This window comes from Ahaetulla prasina, chromosome 8 (genome assembly GCF_028640845.1).
Source record: "Ahaetulla prasina isolate Xishuangbanna chromosome 8, ASM2864084v1, whole genome shotgun sequence".
Lineage (NCBI taxonomy): Eukaryota > Metazoa > Chordata > Lepidosauria > Squamata > Colubridae > Ahaetulla > Ahaetulla prasina.
Window position 1 is genome coordinate 2,406,548 of NC_080546.1, and position 12,471 is coordinate 2,419,018.

Below are 12,471 nucleotides of genomic sequence, written 5' to 3' on the forward strand. Positions count from 1 at the left end.
ACAGTAGAAAGTTTTAGGTTAAAGTTTTGGGGATTTTGGGAAGAGACCACAGAGTCTGGTAGTGCATTCCAGGCATTAACAACTCTGTTACTAAAGTCATGATTTCTGCAATCGAATTTGGAGCACTTCACTTTAAGTTTGAATCTATTGTGTGCTCGTGTATTGTTGTGGTTGAAGCAGAACTAGTCATTGACAGGTAGGACATTGTGGCAGATGATTTTATGAGCTATGCTTAGGTCATACCAAAGGCGGCATAGTTCTAAATTTTCTAAACTCAGAATTTCAAGTCTGGTGGCATAAGGTATTTTGTTGTGAGCAGAGGAGTGGAGGACTCTTCTTGTGAAATATTTCTGGACGCGCTCAATTGTATTAATGTCCGATATGCAGTGCGGGTTCCAGACAGATGAGCTGTATTCGAGAATTGACCTAGCAAATGTTTTGTAAGCTCTGGTTAGTAGTATAATATTACCGGAGAAGAAGCTACGCAAGAATAGGTTTACAACCCTTAATCTCTTTTTGGCGATGTTGTTACAGTCGGCTTTGGCACTTAGATCATTTGATATGAGTACTCCAAGGTCCTCAACAGAGTACGGGTGATAGTGATATGTATGATGAAAAATCATACAAATATCATTATTATTGTGTCCTCATTTACAAAATACTGAATTATAATCATATAAGCATGCATATATCATTGCATTGCCTGTCACCTGTCTCAGATCTGAAGACATTTCAGGCTATAAGAAACAAACTTAAATTAGACACTTACGTCTTAAAGGGTTTAGCGTCATTTAAAACCCATCGCCATGTCCTGTTATGATAACGCAATCCAATCCAGTAATTAATGTGTCTCTCTTGAGTTATTTCTTCTAAGAACCTCTGAAAGAAAAAATCCAGGCATCATTTACAGTGAACGATGGAGAGATTCTCACCTGAAGGACATTTTGAATCAGAGCCTCCCCAGAAGCATCAGGGAGGAATGCGTAGAAGCAGCAGCAATGCAGCCCATACGCTCCAACCACCAAGAGTGGGGCAGATCAGGTTCCTGAAACAAGGGAACATCCAGGAGGAACCAAGGAGGTAAACTATAACAGGACTGTGGCAGTCCTGATCAAACCTAGTCTATGGGATATTCCACATTTACACCTAACCGTGGTGAGAAATGAAATGAAATGTTAAAGACTACTTCAGCTTCAATCGCAATAATACAAGAGCAAACAATAGAGTCAAACTTAATGTTAACAGCTTCAATCTTGATTGCAGAAAATATGACTTCAGTAACAGAGTTGTTAATGCCTGGAATGCACTACCTGACTCTGATTTCTTCTCAAACTCCCAAAAGCTTCAACCAAAAACTGTCTACCATTGACCTCACCCCATTCCTAAGAGGACTATAAGGGGCGTGCATAAGTGCACAAAAGTGCCTACCGTTCCTGTCCTATTGTTTCCTTTCAATGTATGTGCTTGTATATAATGTCGTGACAAAATAAAAAAAACAACCAAAAAAAACCCCAGGGAGCCACTTTGTTCCACCGTTCGCCAAGACCTTGTCTCATCTCCTCCTAAGCCTGTAAGTCTTCCCTCATCCCTCACTCTGGCCTTAGTTTGTCCCCATGAAATCAGCAACCATCTTCAGTGCTTCCACGATGAACACAGTCTGATGCAAACTCAGGTCAACTCACAGTGGAGGAAGTACAGTCTCTTGGCCACCTCAGATTGATGGTGAGGACATATCTGCTCACCTTCTTTCCACCTTCCAAGCAGCTGCTCAATGCCCCTGTTTTGGGGCTTCCAGGAAGGAGGAGCCCTGCAAGACTATTGGCTAGCAGGAAAGGTCATCTTTCTCAACACTGGCAGCTCTCCACACCTCCGCAACAGCTCTATGGTAGCCTTGGTTGCAGCACAGTCTTCTTTTTTTAAAAAAAAAAAATACTTGATACACAAACATACATTTAAAACATCAGTAATTCCTTCCGTTTGATGTCTCGGTGTTTTCTTCCTGGCTCCATCTTTTGTTGATTCTTCTTTCTTCATTCCAATTTAAACTATTACCATTTTTCCACAGATACATTATTATCCTTTTCTTACATAATTTTCCATTGCTCATCTGTACCTTTCTTCTAACCCATGGTAAAATTTATCCCATATCTTAAAACATTCTGAATCCTCTCTTTCTTTAATCATCAAAGTTAAATCTGTTCGGTTTCTGCACAGTCTAAAATTTTTCTAATAATTTCTCCTTCCAGGGGTATTTTCTCAGCTTTCCAATTTTGCGCAAAAAACAATTCTTGCTGCTGTAATTACATGTATAATCAAATAAATATTTTCCTTTACTGATTTTCTCTGGTAGGATCCCCAATAAAAACAACTCCGGTTTTAAATCAATATGTTGTTGGGTCATTTCTTCTAACCAACCCTTTATTTTCTCCCAACTGTTTTTGGCTTCCGAGCATGTTCACCACATATGATAATAAGATCCTGGTAACTGATGACATTTCCAACATTTAGCTGATTTATCTTTTAACATTTTTGCCAGTGTCTCAGATGACATATGCCATCTATAAAACATTTTATATTGATTTTCTTTATATGAAGTGGACATTGTTAATTCATAATTCCTCTCCCATAGCTGTTGCCATTTGTCTAGGTCTACGACTAGCACATATGTACTATAGCATTTACCTTTATTGAATATCCAAAATTTTTAGCCCAAGCTATCATAGTTTCCTTTACTTGTTCCTCTTCTAACTCAATCCCCAACAAAAAGTTATAAATTTTTTGATTAATTTGTCCTCCGTTCCTGTGAGAATCCTATCCAGCTCAGTCTTGTCTATATAAAAACTGTAGTTTAACATCTTTCTGATATCTTGCTTGTATTTGCATGTACATATACCAATCTAACTCAATCCCCTGTTCTTCCAAATCTTGTTTCTGCTTCAATTCCCTCCTATCTGTTAACAAGTCCTTATACCTAACAATATTTCTAAGACTAAAAGTATTTGGATGTATTAAAGCTTCCATTGTTGATAACTATGTTGGAATTTTCATATAGTATTTATCTCTGACCTTCCCCCATGCCAATAGCAGTGCATTTCTTACGTAATGTCTATGAAAGTACGTACGTATCTTACTTCTCCCATACCATAAAAAGGCACGCCATCCTAGTTGCAAATCATGTCCTTACTTTTTCTTCAGCCACTGTTGGCTCACTTTCAGCAATACACTGTACTTTCAGCTTTTTTTCCACTAGGTTACAAAGTATCCTTTATCAATTTCTACTATTCCCATCTAGAATAGGGCTCAACTTCTCCAGTTACTATCAATAAGTCCAAATTGCTTATATTTTATGAGGGATCTTCCACTTTTCGCTTTGGTTTTCCAATAAAAGTTAAGAGTTGGCTTTTTTCCCCCCTCAAGCTTTCTTCGCCGCTAATTTACTAGGTGTGAGAACGAATACACACCCGTTCTCACCCCTTTCTTTCAGCCTTCTTGTAGCAGAAAATCTCTACTTTTCTTTCACAACATATCAAAGTCTCTCACCTCGATGTCACACGCTGTCTTTCTTCTTCCTCTTCCGTTGCAGCTGCCCCAGGTTTTTAGTGACTTCTACGGTCGCTTTCTCCAATGCCCAGTTTGAGGAGCTTCTCCTGTTCTGACTAGGGGTTTGCGCTTCCCCTATGCCGGATAGTCCGTGCTCCTCTTGTTTGTCGTCCCTACAGGATGACTTAGATCACAAGACCCCCCCGGGCAACGGAGATATCAACGGGTGTTTGGGAGCTCCCAAAGTCCTCGTCTTGTCGGTGCGACTCTGGCCACGCCTCTCAGGGAGTCTTCTTTCAAGAGCTTGGAAACAGCCTGAATCCCACGCTGAAAATGAGTTCTCTGCAGCTCTGTTCAGCACCCATGTAGAGTTGCTGAGTTTTGGCACCCATGGGTGCTTTCCTGCTTTAATCCCCATTGTCAAACTGTGCATTCAGGTCTGCTACCCCACCCCACCCCACCCTACCCAAGGCCCATCTGAGCCCTCTCCTGCACCTCTGGCCTGAACGAATGAGGACAGCTTTCAATCAGATGTCTTGCTCTCCAGGGATTATCCACAGTCAATCGATGCAGGAGAGGGATCAGCGATGGGCACAGGGAGTTTTAGTGTCAGCTTTGGAAGCCATATTAAGCCGGAAGCTTCCAAGCTGCCACCTTCTCATGTGTGGGAAAGTAGGGGGGGGATTTATATGAGGGTTTTGTATTGAGACAAAACAGCATTCTTCCCATCGGTCAAAGTAAGGATGAACCTGTATCTGGAGAAGGAGTGGTTGGAGTACTGCAGGGGTGAAATGCTCCCGGTTCAGACCGGCTTGTCCGATCCGGTAGCAATGGCAGCTGGAGGTTCAGAGAACCGGTGGCAAAGCGGTTTTTCTTCAGCCAAAAATATGCCTTTAAAAGTAAAAAAAAGCCTTTGAGGATCCCAGGTGAGATCATCAGAACCCTTTAAACTCTTTTTTTAAACAACCTCTTCAGCTGAAGAGGTTGGGGAAAAAGTTTTAAAAGGCTCCTCTGGTGATTGTAGCTGAGTTCCTCATCAGCAGAACCTTAAAAAACATGTTCTCTTCAACTGAAGAGCTTGTAGAAAACCTCCTTTTAAGAGATTCTAAAGTACTTACCTAATTACTGATCTAAACAATGGCTTTCCCAGCCCGAAAGGAGCAGATTCAGCACGCAGGCAGAATCAGTTGCTAGCTAATCCATTTCCTCAGTAAGCAACTAATCTGCCTGCTTTTCTGGCTGAGGAACTCTGGAAATTGAAGTCCACAAATCTTAAAGGTACTAAGGTGGGAGACCCCGATCTACAGTAAAAAATATAAATAAAATAAAATAATAAAATAAAATATTTGTGCAGCTTTCTGAGATTTGGTGTGTTTCTGTAGTGGTTCACTCTAACTACACAAACACACAAAATCTCACAAAGCTGTATGTGGCATTTTGTGTGTGTGTGTGTGTTAATTGTGTTGTGTGTGTGTAAAGTGTGAAAGTTGGTTTTTGAGCTTTTTGTGGCTGTGTGAGGTTCCTGCTTGTTGCAGGGGCCACTTTGGATGAAGTGCAGCTGCTTTTACATTGTGTGTGTGTCAGTTGTGTTGTGTTGTGTGTATGTAAAGTGTGAAAGATGGTTTTTGGTACCACTTATTGTTTTGTATACTTTGTTTATTATTTTTATTATTTATTGTTATTGGCCATGCCCACCCAGTCTTCTGACCACCAAGCCACACCCAACAATTAAGCCACACCCACAGAACCGGTAGGGAAAATTTTTAGATTTCACCCCCTGGAGTTCTGTCTTGAGATGGAACGGATGGTGATTGGAGTATGTGACTGACTGATGAGTGAGGGGATGGTTTTGGGGGTTTTGATTTACTGAGGGAAAACCATCCAGGTTTTCCCAAGATGTGCCAGTATACCTACTCTAATAAATGGAAGTTTATTTATTTATTTATTTTATTAAATTTTTATACCGCATTTGAGAAAATGCTTGCCTCAGAGTTTTTAACTGGAGCAGAGGTTCTTCTGGAACGCTGACATTTAGGTTGGTGTCCTTTTCTGCCAAATCAAGGGCAGGATGGCAGTGGGGACAGACCGAAAGCCAAAGGATACAACAACCAAACTCAGTCATCCTATCAGAAGATGGAGAAGGGGGGCCACTTATCTCCTCATTGTCATCTTAAATATTGGCTTCGTGAGCTTTAGATTTCTTGCGTAGTTGTACTGTGCCGTGAAAATTGAATGAATTGTAACTAAGAAGCTGTCTGCATGCCAAAAACTAGAAGGGGAGGGGCTGCAATCTGTTTGGGGTCAAAGAAGCCCTCCGTTTTGAAATTTATTTGTCAAAAGACTTATGCCTTTTATTTCTTCCTTTCTTAATCACCTTCAAAGATTATTATTCTATCATGAATCAATTTAATAGAGGCTCTTTCTAGCAAATGCGACCACATGTTTACTGGACCCGTGTCCCTCCTGGCTGGTACTGGTCACCCGGGAGGTTACATGTGGCTGGCTTCAGAGAATGGTTAATGCTTCTTTGATGGAGGGTGTCTTCCCTGCCACCCTGAAAGAGACGGTGGTGAGGCCCCTCCTCAAGAAGCCTTCCCTGGATCCAGCCATTTTGGTAAATTATCGTCCTGTCTCCAACCTTCGTTTCATGGCGAAGGTTGTTGAGAGTGTGGTCGCACAACAGTTCCCCCAGTACCTGGATGAAACTGTCTATCTAGACCTGTTCCAGTCCGGCTTCCGGCCCGGTTACAGCACGGAGATGGCCTTGGTCGCATTGGTTGATGATCTCTGGAGGGCTCGGTACAGAGGTTGTTCCTCTGTCCTAGTCCTATTAGATCTCTCAGTGGCTTTTGATACCACCGACCATGGTATCTTGCTGCGGCGGCTCCGGAGGCTGGGAATGGGGGGCACCGTTTATCGGTGGCTCTCCTCCTAACTCTCCGACCGGTCGCAGATGGTGTTGGCAGGGGGGCAAAGGTTGACTCCGAGGCGCCTCCTATGTGGGGTGCCACAGGGGTCGGTCCTTTCGCCTCTTCTGTTCAACATCTATATGAAGCCGCTGGGTGAGATCATCCGTGGTTTTGGGATGCGATGTCATCTGTATGCTGATGACACCCAGCTGTACATTTCCACCCCAGACCACCCCAACGAAGCCGTCGAAGTGATGTCCCGGCGTCTGGAAGCCTTACAGGTCTGGATGGGGAGAAACAGGTTTCGGCTCAACCCCTCCAAGACCGAGTGGCTGTGGATGCCGGCTTCCCAGTACAGCCAGCTTACTCCATTGCTGACTGTTGGGAGCAAGTCGTTGGCCCACACGGAGAGGGTTCGCAACTTAGGCGTCCTCCTGGGTGCACGGCTGTCTGTAGAAGACCATTTGACAGCCATCGCCAGGGGGGCTTTTTATCAGGTTCGTCTGATTCGCCAGTTGCGTCCCTTTCTAGACCGGGTTTCCCTTTGCACAGTCACTCATGCCCTCGTTACATCCCGCCTGGACTAATGCAATGCTCTCTACATGGGGCTCCCCTTGAAGAGCACCCGGAAGCTCCAACTGATCCAGAATGCGGCTGCGCGGGTGATAGAGGGAGCACCTCATAGCTCCCATGTAACACTTCTCCTGCGCAGACTGCACTGGCTTCCGGTGGTCTTTCGGGTGCAATTCAAGGTGTTGGTTACCACCTTTAAAGTGCTCCATGGCTTAGGACCAGGCTATTTACGGGACCGCCTACTGCCACCAACAGACTCCCATCAACCTGTGCGCTCTCACAGGGAGGGCCTCCTCGGGGTACCGTCAGTTAAACAATGTCGACTGGCGGCCCCCAGGAGGAGGGCCTTCTCTGTGGGGGCTCCTGCCCTCTGGAATGAGTTGCCTCCGGGACTCCGCCAACTCCCCGACCTTCGGACCTTCCACTGTGAGCTGAAGACTCTATTATTCCATCGAGCAGGGCTAGCCTAAAAATGTAGTTTTAATGGGGTTTTAGTTTTATTACTATTGTTAGCTTTTTTAGTATTTCGGCCACAAATTATATTAATTTTATTGTGTTTTTAATTTGTATTTATTATGTCTTTTAAACTGGCAGTTAACCGCCCTGAGTCCTTTGTGAGAAGGGCGGTATACAAATTCAATTATAAATAAATAAATAAAAATAAATAAACAATAGCCTGCTTTACCTTTTTGAAGACCTGTGCAAGTTCAGGGATGTCTTTTGTCTTAAAGAACAAAGAAGAAGGCTGCTAAGACAAGCCAAATAAGAAAGATTGCTGAGAGAGAGAAAAAGAAAAGTTGACAGAGAAAGATAAAATTTGAAAGTTGTGGTTTTAGTTTACTATTGTAGTAACTGGCAGCTTGATCTTCTTAGCTGCGGGTGCCTAAACTTTTCTGATTCTGATTTTGACTAAAAGAGGAAGCCAAGATGGCGGAGCAAAATATTAGAGATATACTTGAAAAGTCTCTAAATAAAAATACGCCAATTTGTGGGCCAATTGTTCTCTGACGATAAAAATCCTTTCAAAGCACTTCTGAGATGCAAATATGTTACCAAACTGCAGAGGCAGATTTTCAAATCGCTGAAAATGCAGAGGATATCCGGTGGTGGGATTCAGCCAGTTTGCACTGGTTCACTAGAACTGGTAGCTGTTTGTTCAGCTGCTTGGAAAGCCTATGCTCCTAGTCCTCAGTGAGGTGCTTCTGCTGAGCCTCCTTCTCGGCCAGATCCAATTTGAACTGAGCCAGCTGTTTTGCCAAATCTTTCTCGTGGTGGCTGCTTAGCTCCAACAACTGCTTCCTGTTGGGGGCCTTAGGAACCCGGACAAGGAGGGGAGGAGTGGCTAGGAGGGGAGGGGTGAGGCCAGACAAGGCACCCCTCGTCTTGAGTGATGTCAAGTTGGCCACACCCACCCAGCTTGTCATTAGGGCAGAGAACCGGTTGTTAAATTATTTGAATCTCACCACTGAGTATGTTGCAGCCTTGAAAGAACTGATATTAACTTGCATTTTCACCCTCACTTTTATGGTTCAAATGTAAATCTCTCAACACAATTGAAAGAAGAGTGGTTAGAAAAAGACAAATTTGGGACTTTTTCTTTAAGGACATTACAAGGTTGAGGATTTCATGCTAAAAAGAAAGGAATACGTGTTTTTGATACTTCCAGAGAAGAAAAAGATTTTACTCCATGAAGGTAAGCTGGAAGGAATAACTTAAACTTAACGAGTTAACTGGAACCAGGATGCATTTTTCTCTGCCTGATATGTGCAACAGAAAGGTTTAACTCAAAATGTGTGTGTGTGTGTGTATATTTGTTTTCTGAGGTTTTCGCAGGTGTTTATATGTAGGTCTTTGGTTATTCAGGTTTTCTCCCGCGTAAAATTGGAAGTGTCTTGGTGACGTTTCGACGAAGTCTCATTCATCATCTTCAGGCTTCAGCTTCGTGCTTCTGGGAGCAATGTGTGCTCGCAGCTGTTTCTTCCTTTTAACTGCTAGTGGGGGTTTGAACTGATTGGGTGGGAGCTTGGCTGTGCTCTGATTAGATGGGGTTTTTTTGTGCTAGATGCAAATAGAAATACATACTATTTCCATAGCAAGGAAGATAAAGCAGGAATGGCTAAACTGAACATTTATTTAAAGAGGAAAATATGTTCTTATTGAGATATCACTTCTGGAATTTGTGCTTGTGGGGGAAAATGAAACTTAGATTTTGGTTTTGTTGATTAGAAAGATTTGGTGTTATAGAAATATCTAGCTATATATTTATATGTAAAGCAAAGAGTTGAGGTTGGAGTATATTTATCATGTACTGTGCTAGGAAGAGTTGGAAGTCAATGCTCTCTTTTCTTTCTTTTTCTCTTCCCCCTGGTATTTCACACACCCTTTTCCTGTTCCCTTTTTTCCCCTTAATTTCCTATTTTCTTTTCTTTTTGGGTATTTTATACAATAAAAAATATTTTTTTTAAAAAAAAGACTCAGCACAACATGAGCACACAATAGATACAGACTTAAGGTGAACCGCTCCAAACTCAATTGCAGAAAAGACGACTTCAGCAACAGAGTGGTCAATGCCTGGAATGCACTACCTAACTCTGTGTTTTCATCCCCAAACCCCCAAAACCTTACCCTTAGACTGTCAACTGTTGACCTCACCCCATTCCTAAGAGGTCTGTAATGGGTGTGCATAAGAGCACCAGTGTGCCTACCATCCCTGTCCTACTGTCCCCCTTTTATTCGTACCTATTTCATGTATTCATAACCATGTTTATATTTATATGTATTATCTAATATGTACTTGAAAAAATACATCCATACATCCATACATACTCTGGGCCAGTGGAAGTCAACCTAGTCCCTACCGCCCACTAGTGGGTGTTCCAGCTTTCATGGTGGATGGTAGGGGTTTTGTCCGATACTGAAGCACTTTTCTTTTTTTTAAATTTAATTGACTTTTTAAAAAATTTTCATAGGATTATTTAAAAACATTTTCATTAGGCTTTTATAAAATTCCCCATGACAATTTAAATTTCTGAAAAAATACTATTTGTATCGCCCGCGCGTAAGTTTAGTTCATGTTACATAAGTGAATCTAAATGGCACTATAGTGCGACCGCAAACAAAAAAGCCTCGTCCCAGAATAGCTCGCGCATCTCCCCCCACACCACCCAGCTGTAACAGACAAGCAGAGCTGGTAGCCGGTGCCCCCCCTCCCCCAACCTACTTTATAAATCACCATTACTGTGGAACCGGTGGGTGGTTAGAAAATTTTACTACTAACAGAGATACAAAAGTGGGTGGTAGGTATAAAAAGGTTGATTAACCCTGCTCTGGGCTTTCCAAAGAGCTGCACTTGGAAAAATACCCTACATTCTCCCCCAAAGCTGGTCCTTCACCCAGCCCAACCGATTACCGTGAGCCACCAGGATTCGGGGAGAGCCAGGCTCTCCTAGACCATTCCACAGTTGTGCCCCAAAACTCCATGGCAGGTTGAAGGGAGCTGCCAGGCTTTGGGAGGGCCGGTGGAGCTTGGAAAGAGAAGGAACCTCATGCTGAAAATGAACTCCCTGCAGCTCTGTTCAGCACCCAGGTAGAGCGGCTGAGTTTTGGCCCCCACAGGTGCTTTCCTGCTTTAATCCCCACAGTCAAGCTGTGGGTCCAAGCCTGCCACCCCCCATCCCACCCAAGCCCCTTCTGAGCCCTCTCCTGCAGCCCTGGCCTGAACGCATGAGGACAGCTTTCAATGAGATGCCCTGCTATCCAGGGGTTATCCAGAGACGGACGATGCAGGAGGGGGATCAGCGACGGGCACAGCCAGTTTTAGGCTGGTGTCCTTTTCTGCCAGATCCAGGCCAGGCTGATGGTGGGGACAGACCAAAAGCCGAAGGATACAACAACCAAACTCAGTCATTCCATCAGAAAAGGGAGAAGGGAGGGCGCTTACCTCCTCCGCTTCATCTTCAACATCGGCTATGTAACCTTTAATTCTATTGCATTCAGTTATTGTGCCAGAAAAATCAAAAAACTGAAAATTAAGTAAATAAAGGTGGCCGTTATAGGCCGTCCAGTCATGATTCAGTTTGTAATGAAGGTCAGCTTGGAGACATGAAAAGGGAAAGAAGAAAGAAAAATTAGAAGGAGCAGAGTTAGGCAAATACTTTTATCCATTTTTTAAAAATCCATTTTAAGAAAAAAAGCAGAGTCATGTTTTCAAAGTGGGGGAGGTGGGCTTGGGGCAGATGGAAAAAAATAAAGTAAAACAAAGGGGGAAAAGCTTTTCTGGGAGGAAAATTGCAAGTCCTGTAAAAAAAAATTTATCCTCTACTAAATATATTAAAATCTCATAGAATATCTGTACCTTAAGATGGAACATTGGTGCTCTCTGAGTTTGGTCACTTTCTTGCAAAGGTTTTCAGTACCCAACTGGGTCACACAAAGGAATGCAGGACCATCCAGGCCACAAAAAGAGGGACTTTTACCCAAACAATTTGTTAGCACCGAATTGGATACCTGTTGGTAACCAGGGGTGGGGATGGGGGTGGGTGGGAACAAGGGAGCCATATGCCTTGGGCCCAAAAACCCCAGATCCAGCTCTGCTTCTGCTGTAACCACTTTTGACTAATCATGAGCCCGAGAGTCTTTCTTTTCTAACTGACCAAGTTGGGATAGCTGACCATCTGCCCAGGACAATACTTAAAAAACAGCAGGGTGCACCGCCCCAGTCTGCAGGACAGATGGATGGTGCCTAGGAAATGGCAAAAAAAAAACCACCAAACACTGACTCGGAGAAAACGATCCCTCTATCTGGATTCTTTCTCATCTCTGTCTGTGAGAAACTTACCAATCTCTGCTTGAATTTCTCTGATCTTTTGAGCCCATGGAAGCAACACTCTTGCCACCTTCTCAACTTCCAGGAGCAAATCGGTATCTGAAACACATGTAGCAAGAGCACCTCTTCAGATCTGAAGCTGCTTCCTGGTCTATTGAAAGCCCACTTCCTTCCATGCATGAAGATATCTGTTGGTCTCTGCAGCTGGGAAGTGTTTTGCTTCCCAGGAAAGATCCCATTACGAGGTCCCTGGAGGCAAATCTCAACAAACCAGGGGTGGGTTCTAAATACTGGTTCAGTGGGTGTGGCTTATTTTGTGGGTGTGGCCCGATTTTTTCCTTCTAGCTGATCAGTTGGGAGGCTTCTTGGCTTCTCAATTTAAAGCCACGGTGTCTTGGTTTTTTTTCTCTCTTCTTTGTCAGGTGAGTCCTGATTTTTTCCTTCTAGCTGATCAGCTGGGAGTCCGAAGGCAGCAAATAGATTGGGGGGTGGGGCCAGGCAGAGATGCCATTTACCGTTTCTCCAAACTACTCAAAATGTTTACTACTTGTTCGAACTGGTAGCAACCCACCCCTGCAACAAGCCCCAAAAAACCATGACAAGACTGGCCTTTCAGAACCATGA

General features: G+C 43.4%; 1 long non-coding RNA gene across 1 annotated transcript; it reads right to left on the reverse strand.

Annotated features, from left to right (window-relative positions):
* Positions 1-791: 791 nt before the first annotated feature.
* LOC131203139 (uncharacterized) lies at positions 792-12,178 on the reverse strand. Its single transcript, XR_009156309.1, has 4 exons — positions 11,860-12,178; positions 10,963-11,114; positions 4,659-4,841; positions 792-879 (listed from the first exon to the last, which is right to left on the reverse strand). It is a non-coding gene; the product is annotated as an uncharacterized LOC131203139 (long non-coding RNA).
* Between the last annotated feature and the right edge of the window lie 293 nt (positions 12,179-12,471).